Source organism: Coenobita brevimanus, chromosome 117 (genome assembly GCF_032717465.1).
Source record: "Coenobita brevimanus isolate Jiangsu-jjx chromosome 117, ASM3271746v2, whole genome shotgun sequence".
NCBI lineage: Eukaryota > Metazoa > Arthropoda > Malacostraca > Decapoda > Coenobitidae > Coenobita > Coenobita brevimanus.
The window spans coordinates 5,945,351-5,954,824 of NC_137070.1; the positions used below are offsets into that span (position 1 = coordinate 5,945,351).

The window sequence follows — 9,474 nt, forward strand, 5'->3', positions numbered from 1 at the left end:
CAGTCTGTGATACAGTTGGGGGTCTGTCAGGACCACCACCGCCCTGCACGGGGGGAGGTGGTTACTAACAAATCTCCATAATGTTCCTCACATTTTCAGGTGCAAACAGCAGCCTAAGCCTACGACACAACTCTTAATTTCTAGAAGGTTCCCCACATCTCCAAACACAAAACCCACCCTAAGCCTGCTGGCATAACAGTATTATTATTAATAATGTGTTAGGTGAGGGCGTTCACCATCCACTCACTCGATGTAGTGCTGCTTTGGGTGTCTGCCTTTTCCTCTCGTCCTTTCTTCCTCTTCTGTCTTTCTTTTCTTCACTCTTTCCACTTCCTTCTGCCTATGGATGACTTTACACTTCCTCTTCTGTCTTTTTTTCCTTCATTCTTTTCCCTTCCTTCTGCCCATGGATGACTCTACACTGAGTGACAAGCCAAATGGTTTCCTGTACACCAGAAAACCATTTACTACGCTGGGTGGTAACCATATAACCAGATAACCAGATTATGGCGCCTGGTGGTTTAGTGCGTAATTAAGGCACTCCAGTCGGATTTAGCCGGCGGAGGTTTATATCCAAGGAGTGGTTGGGGTTTATTGTTCACATAATGCCACTCAGGGATGAGTGAGGCTGGTCACTCATCTTAAATATCAGGACCAACTTGCCTAACCTCGGGCTCCTCTGCTCCTCATGGGACAATATAGGATTGGATGATGGATGGATGGATGGATTATTATTAGTAAATTACTGAACTTGACACTGACTTTTATCCATTAAAACATATTTTTCTGTCCCGTCTTCGGAAGTTATGCAATAATAAACGAAGTTCCCCCTGTTCATCTCATTTATTTTTCTGTCCGCTTCTTCTCTTGTCATTTTCTCTGCTTGAACTTTTGTTTCGATTCTCGATCTGAAAGTCTTTTTTGCACCAATTATGCGTTTCTTATCGCATGGGTCCTTGTAATGGTCAGGATTACGCAGGTACAGCGGTGTGTCGCCCTTACAAGTCTTTTACCTGGGGTTGGTGGAGGTAGTTTAACTTGATCATTCGTGATGATCAGGATGCCTGGTGCTGTTTGACCTGCAGCCATGGCACTACCTTGAACAGTCGTGATGATCGGGATGCCTGGTGCTGTTTGACCTGCAGCCATGGCACTACCTTGAACAGTCGTGATCGGGATGCCTGGTGCTGTTTGACCTGCAGCCATGACACTACCTTGAACAGTCGTGATGATCGGGATGCCTGGTGCTGTTTGACCTGCAGCCATGGCACTACCTTGAACAGTCGTGATGATCGGGATGTCTGATGCTGTTTGACCTGCAGCCATGGCACTACCTTGAACAGTCGTGATCAGGATGCCTGATGCTGTTTGACCTGCAGCCATGGCACTACCTTGAACAGTCGTGATCGGGATGTCTGATGCTGTTTGACCTGCAGCCATGGCACTACCTTGAACAGTCGTGATCGGGATGTCTGATGCTGTTTGACCTGCAGCCATGGCACTACCTTGAACAGTCGTGATCGGGATGCCTGGTGCTGTTTGACCTGCAGCCATGGCACTACCTTGAACAGTCGTGATCGGGATGTCTGATGCTGTTTGACCTGCAGCCATGGCACTGCCTTCATCATTCGTGCCGGGTAAAGAACTGCAGTTTTGCTTTTCACCAAAGGCTGGCAAACGTAACCAAGAAGCATTAGATGTATCAGGTGGTATAGTTTTGTTATTTTCCTGGCCAGTATATCGCAAGTAGTTAGACATAATGTTGCTTTCCTCCGAAGGTCCAGTGCTAAAAGTGCAATCATCCCTTCCAGCTTGTTTTTGTGTAGTATGTACCATTTCCCAGTCAGGCATGTCGAGTGGTTCATCTTGTTCATGTATGGTTCGCACCACTTCCTCAAGCAAGTCGTTTTCGAGATTCCAGGGTAACATTTCACTTAGATCCTTCGCTGTACGTGACTCATCCGTGCTGTCACCAGATTCATAATTCCGAGTGCTCATATTGCTCATAAATACTTGTCACCATATACTGTCTGGGATTTAGAACTGTTCCGCTGTAGTTTGTCTTTCGTAAAATATTGTGCTGATTCAGGCAGTATTTAATTACTAACAAAAACACTAATTAGAATATACTGTAGACTAAAACACTGCTGAAGATGTTTATACACTTAATTGCAGACCTTGCTTCCTGAAGTGATGGAATGGCGGGTGAATGTGTTTGCGTTGATGCTGCCACGAACACTCTGCAAAAATAGGAAGCCATCGTAAGAGTCAATATACTCTTCACATAAAACTGCCACTCTCCATCTTGAGCGGTGAGCTGTAGCAAGAAAGTACGACTACAGTATATCCTGACATAGACACTAAGTGAAAAAATATGGAAAGGATGTAGCCTACCTGCGTACTAATGTCTTATTATCTCATTGACCTGTAACACGAGATTAACTTAGAGCATGGTGCTGATTATGAAAAGAAGTTATGGCAAAGACGTTAAGATCATGACCTCTTGATATCAATAAATGCTCAACTGCAAAGGAATAAGCTATCAATGTGGTCTTGATGTCACAAAGGTGTGCCAGCTACACTTCAGCCGCAGAAATAGGAGCTTTGTTCTATTAGTGCCCGCCCAGCTCGAACAAGTGCTGGCAACATGTATGCAACACAATAACGAACACGCTGCAAACATACTGGAAACAGCAGCGTCCAGAACATGTTGGCAACATCATGATGAAGTCTCAGCTGCTTGGTATGGCCACTCATATCCCATCACCTCTGCTGCCAGTGTTCGAAGCTGCACTGAAACATGTTTGCATACATCTGTCCAAGTACTGCTGCATACATGTACCCAAACATGCTGCCAACCGTGTTGTCAACACATGTTCGAGGACACGTGTGGACGCGCCTTTACATGATGGTTAAGGTTAGAAAATTACATGTCTACCATAGGTTATAAACAAGCAAACAATTTTAAGAAATATAATAAGTATAACAAGTTGATAAAGTATAAAACGAAAAAGGGAAAATGACTATGTACAGTGAACAGACAGGGGTTTAAGTACAACACATCCACCCTGCCTGACACCACACAATTACTAAACATATGATGAATTAACACAATCTAAAATGGATAAGTAAGTAGCCAAACTCATACCACCTCGCCCTTGTTACACTACCAGGTGCACAACCAAACGTGAAATCAAGAGGGATCAGTAAATAATAAAAATCATGGAGGGGGAAGGTACAATAGGCGTCAGCCTTGGTGTACGGTAGGATAAGATCTGTCTGTCTGTGGATGATTCAAACACAACTAGATCAGCAAAACAAACTGTCAGTAGTCGTGAAGAAACACATAATAAAACAATATGAATATCAGGAACATCAGACAAATAACAGAATAATTTTCATAATAAGATACACATAATAAACAGTGGAGGAGGGAGCACTGAATTACATTAGACAGATGCCAACAAGTATAACAATTCTTGGTCCCTTCAGCCAGCATTCTGTCCATTTTAAGATATCGCTGTCTATACAGTGGTCGAACCCTCCTAACTAACCTTGCGTGTGGAACCCTATTGAGAGCTTTACTTAGGCAGGATACATAATATCTTCAGGTTTATCGCTATCTACTGCCTCATAGACCCTCGGTAAAAATGATTAGTTTGTGAGGTAGGATCGTCCTTGCATAAATCCCTGCTGACTTTCATTTACGAGATTAAGTCTTTTTGGTGCTCTGATTATATATTTTAAAACTGACTCTAGCATCTAATATACTATAGCAGTAGCCGTGTGTGTGTGTGTGTGTGTGTGTGTGTGTGTGTGTGTGTATAGATAGATAGATAGATATATTATATATATATATATATATATATATATATATATATATATATATATATATATATATATATATCATCATCATCAGCCGTTTGAGTATCCACTGCAGGACCGGCCTATCCCGACCGAAGTCGGGACGATACAGCCAGTGCATCTCTACCAAGTGGCTTAGGCTGTCTGGTAGAGATTGTATGTAGGGCTTGTAAGTGTAACTCTATTGTTGGAGTGGCTTTGGATGTGTGTGTAGTCTGTGAACCAAGTGTAATCGGTCCGCGGAAGCCGACTGGGTGCAAGCATACTTTATAGTAAGCGACACTGGTTCAACCACAGCACCCCTTGTGTCCGCCAATGCAGTACATGGCCGGGTGAACACTCCCAAAGTTTATTATCCTGGCGGGGCGTGAACCCTGGTTCACCCGTGTACAAAACGCACACTCTACCACTGTACAACAGAGGCTCCATCCATCCATCCATTGCCAGACGCCATGTATCCCAAACGGGGTGGCCAAGGGCTTAGAGTTAATTGTTTTACAGGGAGGGGCACTAATCCTCCACCAACCCCACTTGACACGTAGGGATGCCAACAGCATCTGGTGTTCCCAGGCGGTCACCCATCCAAGTACTAACCAGACCCAACGTTGCTTAACATCGCTGATCGGACGGGAAGCGGTGTTCTCAACGTGGTATGGCAGTTGGCTCCATATATATATATATATATATATATTTTGGGCAGCCGAAACTACATGTTCAAATCGCACCAAAATTGGCACAAAAATCGCAAAAAATTCGCTGATGTGAAAAAACTTGGTTCCATCAGGATTGAAAGACTTTTACTATATTTAATGAGCGATCAAAGTTTGACCAAAAAATGCCACTCACTGTGTGGGTGCGTGAAATTAAGGTTGCATTCACCGTAGAGTTTTTGATAGCTTATAATATACTATAGCAGTAGCTGCGTGTCTGTGTGCGTGTGTATTTTGGGCAGCCGAAACTACACATTCAAATCACACCAAAATTGGCACAAAAATCGCAAAAAATTCGCTGATGAGAAAGAACTTGGTCCCATCCCGATTGAAAAACTTTTACTCTATTTAATGAGCGATCAAATTTTGACCAAAAAATGCCGCTCCTGGCTCCCTGTCGGTTGCTGTGGCCGAGTGGTTAATATCTCGGACTTGCGTGCAGACAACTTGGGTTCCATTCCCGAAGCTGCAAATAACACGATCAATTGGTTAGCTGCAAAAAATCTAAGTGAAACGTTAGACTAGAACAGCACATAAACGTGGCTCAGATTATCTGAAATGATCACAACGCGCACGCGAAGCGCGAGGAAACGAGTGAGATGCACGAGGAAACGAGTGCAAAGCACGAGCAAGCAGGTGCACAGTGCGAGAGCCCTCCGCAGGAGCAGGTGCGAGAGGGCCCGAAGGGCCCACGAGCACTTGTTTAACCCTTTAACCGCGGGTATTGTTTTGGTCTGACTGTCCTCTCCCGCGGGGGTTTCAGCCAAATGTAAACAAACCTTTAAACCTTAATAACTCTGCACAGAATAAAGCTAGAGAAAAAAATAAGGTACCATTAGAAAGTACTAACCTTCAGCTTTCCATTGATGTAGGTTTCATGACTTTGTTGACTTTCACAGGACGGGCAGTGCCGTTAGAAGTGAGGGGTGTAAAATCACTATTTTTCGCTCACACATCATTACCTTCGCTCATACACCATTACCAAATGCCAACCTCATTCTGATAATAATACTATAAACATATATGAACACTGCACATACGATAAACACCCACTCTGTGTTCACTGAGGCAGGTAAAAGGCACTGTAATTACCTGCACTTCACTGCCACATCAGAGGTGTTGTAATCACTATTTTTCGCTCACACACCATTACCAAATGCCAACCTCATTCTGATAATAATACTATAAACATATATGAACACTGCACATACGATAAACACCCACTCTGTGTTCACTGAGGCAGGTAAAAGGCACTGTAATTGCCTGCACTTCACTGCCACATCAGCGGTGTTGTAATCACTATTTTTCGCTCACACACCATTACCAAATGCCAATCACATTCTGATAATAATACTATAAACATATATGAACACTGCACATACGATAAACACCCACTCTGTGTTCACTGAGACAGGTAAAAGGCACTGTAATTGCCTGCACTTCACTGCCACATCAACATGTGTTGTCACTCACACAGCTGGACAGATACTGATGCGCGCTTGGTCAGGGGTGGGGTGGGGGGCCCAGGGGGTGGGAGGTGGGGCCCCAGGGGGGGAAGAGGGAGGTGGGGGTCGGCTGGAGTGAAAGAACTTAATAGCTACTCTCCCTTGAAACAATTGGCGCACGGAAAAAACGCGGGGTATTCAAAATATTCACAAACATTCGAGAATGACACCCGCGGTTTGGTCCAGTTTTTGCAACGTCATTCTGGAATGACACCCGCGGTTAAAGGGTTAACTAACTATTGATGTCAGTTATCGGAGTATAATTTGACGCAACTGATTTATCACCCTTTGTAAAATTGTGTACTACGATTGATGTCTTCCACGCCTCTGAAACTTCTCGTGCACTTAAAGACTGAATAAATAACGCTGTAATTGGCTGACACACACGCACACACACACACACACACAAAAAAAACAGGATATGGTGCTAGTATCGAAAAAATGTTAATACAGCATATGGTGCTACTTAGGAAAAAAAGGTTAATACAGAATATGTGCTAGTTGTGAGAAAAAATGTGGAATGGATGCAGAGGTTTAGTTATGGTTTACTGTATTCTGTCAGTAAGCTGTGACAGGGTAGGTAGCATCACTAATATGTGGAAGCAAGGTCCATACATAATACTGTTTTGCTCTGGTACTAAGCTCCACCCAAGACAAAACTTTACGAAATGTCTGCCAAGTTAAGGTGGACGAACTGTTTGTTCAACATAAAGTGTTGATATGAAAATTTTGAAGTAAATCACAGGTACACAAGGTAAAGGAATGCTATCGGTCCACAATATGCGTGAAACATTAAGACTCAAAGAACGAAAGTCACTGAAATATTTGTGGCCGACCTAGCATAGTGCCTGGCCATCCAGGTATGTATAGGTAAGCATCGAACACCCTGTGCACCAATACGTTTTTTTCCTTGTGTACAGTCTCGAGCCACAGAAACTGTTCAGGTCTTGTGGCTGCTGCGACCAGGACACCCCAAATCATCTGCCGTTCTGACATAGCCTCGAACCCCCATCCCTCCTACATTTTCCTCACCCCGATCTCCACCTTCACCCATCTCTCTCTCGATGAACAGGAAACTCACTGTTTTCCGTCACGGTTCTAAACAACGCTCGGCACCCTGAACGTGTTGCAGAAACTATATTGCGTTGATATATATTTTGCACTGCATAGTAACATGACAAAGGAACGTTACACAAAAGTCAGATAACATAGTGGAAAAATAGCAAATGTGGTTGAAGTACAATGTAGTTTTTTTTTTTTAAATTGAAAATCAAGCTCGTTAGGAGTTCTGCTGAGATTTATGTAGTCGAATAGAAGCATCTTCAGTGTACACTCTGTCATAATACGATCCTTACACCAATGACCGCCAGATGTCGGAAATTCCACTCAGCTGACACCTCGATGTGTTTGGTGCCTAAATGGGAAATGCCTCCACAAAGGTGACAGTGACGATTATACATGCATGTGACAATGCTGTTCTTTACATTTATATTTTTGGCACTAATTCGTACTAAAATGATTATTCAGCAAAACTATTTCATATTTGTTCGCAATATTAACAATCCATGGCTGTCCAGTTAGTATATGGATGAAGGTATAAAGGAGATACAAGGTAGGGTAGTGGATGTTGGAGCGGCCCTAATGAGAAAGGGTAGTGTGTGGAAACCTGCTGTTCTGTTGTCTGCAGACGATACTGTATTGTTAAGAGAAGATGAAGGGGAACTACAAGGCTTGGTGAGTGAGTTTGGGAAAGTATGTAAGAAACGGAATCTAAAGGTGAATGTAAGGAAGGGTAAAGTTATGGTATATGAGAGAAATGAAGTCAATGAATGCACAGCGAGGCTGGATGAGGAGGAAATGGAAATGTGAGCGCACTTAAGTAGTTGGGTAGTGTGATGAGTAAGAATGGAAGTTTAGCAGGTGAAGTGCTTGAAAGGGTACAACAAGGAAGAAAGGTTGCTGGTTCCTTGAAAGCAGTGATAAGAAACAGGGAAGTGAGCATGGAAGTGAAAAAGTTGCTGCATGATATTACTGTGACACGCACTCTAATGTATGAATGCAAAGCTTGTTCCCTGTTGGAAGGACACAAGTCAAGAGTGAGAGCATTGGAAATGAGCTATTTGAGAGGAGCCTGTGGAATTAATGGAGAGACAGACTGACAAATGAGGAAGGAAAGTTGTGGTGTGGATGTGGATGTGACAGAAAGCTTTAGGAGAAATACAGCTGAGGTGGTTTGGCCATGTGGAGAGGATTGAGAGCGAGAAACGAATGAGGAAAGTGGATGTGAGTGAGGTGGTGGGGGGAGAGGGAGGGGGAGACCGAAGATGAGGTGGAGGGATGGAGTGGAGAGGTACATGAGAGAGGGGAATGCAAGCTGGGGGGAGGGCATCGAAATGGCAGGGGACAGGACGAAATGGGGGCGATTTGTGTGTGGCCATCCCTTACGAGATTAGGGCGTCTGGCTATAGATAGATAAATAGAACAACGGTTTTGTAATAGTACTATAAACTACTATCCTCAGTGTTGCGGGAGAACTGCTTTGACCAACAATATCAGTTATTGTGTGTTATAAGCGGGTGTTAATACAGTACTTTAATAAGTGATTCCACCAGACATGTTGAGTTTTATCTATCCCAGAACGCGATCATAGTATTTAGGACAAATACTTCACAAGCATTACATGATTCTTTGGTGTTTCAAACCACAGTCTGAGTTATAAAGAAGAGGTTGTGCCATGATGCAAACCACATAATCATTAGCAAAATCACGTTAAGCTTTGGTGGGTCCCCTTTGTGGAACTTCATACTTGTTATTATCAAACCATATGCTGTTCTGTTGACACACTAAGGAGAAACAGTTCGATGTCTGAATCCTGATGAAAAACCTTATGTTCAGTGCTAAACTTCCACGCCTGTCTTGAGCAAGGCTACCAACATGCTGTGCAGTCCGAGGCTGCTCTTCCCATACATGAGTACTAAGAAACAGAAGTGAAGGAGGGAGCAGAGGGAGAAAAAAAAACTGGCACCTGATAAATGGGTGTGATGAGACCACAGCGGTATTAAACAGGGTTGTATTTGGTGGTTTGCTCAGTGGGATGTGGTGCTGGAAAAATGCCACTCAAATAAGAACAGAAAGTTTGGAATAGGACAAAACGTGTGTGCATGAAACTATTAACCCGCGCCGTCCCGAGGACGTACTTCCACGTCCTCACGTTTTGTCACAGCCAGTCCCGAGGACGTACTTCAACGTCCTGCAATTGCAAGGTTCATAATTTCCACAATTTTCAAAATTCGCGGGAGATTTTCGTTTCGCCCGGGTACCCAAGCCTCCCCTACCTGCCGCAAGGCGGGCAGCATCCTAGACCCCGCGTGACCCGCGCTCGCCCTTGTCTCGGT

General features: G+C 43.7%; 1 non-coding gene across 1 annotated transcript; it reads right to left on the minus strand.

Annotated features, from left to right (window-relative positions):
* Window positions 1-4,409: 4,409 nt before the first annotated feature.
* On the minus strand, window positions 4,410-4,528 carry LOC145389505 (5S ribosomal RNA). The gene has a single exon (XR_013895477.1). It is a non-coding gene; the product is annotated as a 5S ribosomal RNA (ribosomal RNA).
* Between the last annotated feature and the right edge of the window lie 4,946 nt (window positions 4,529-9,474).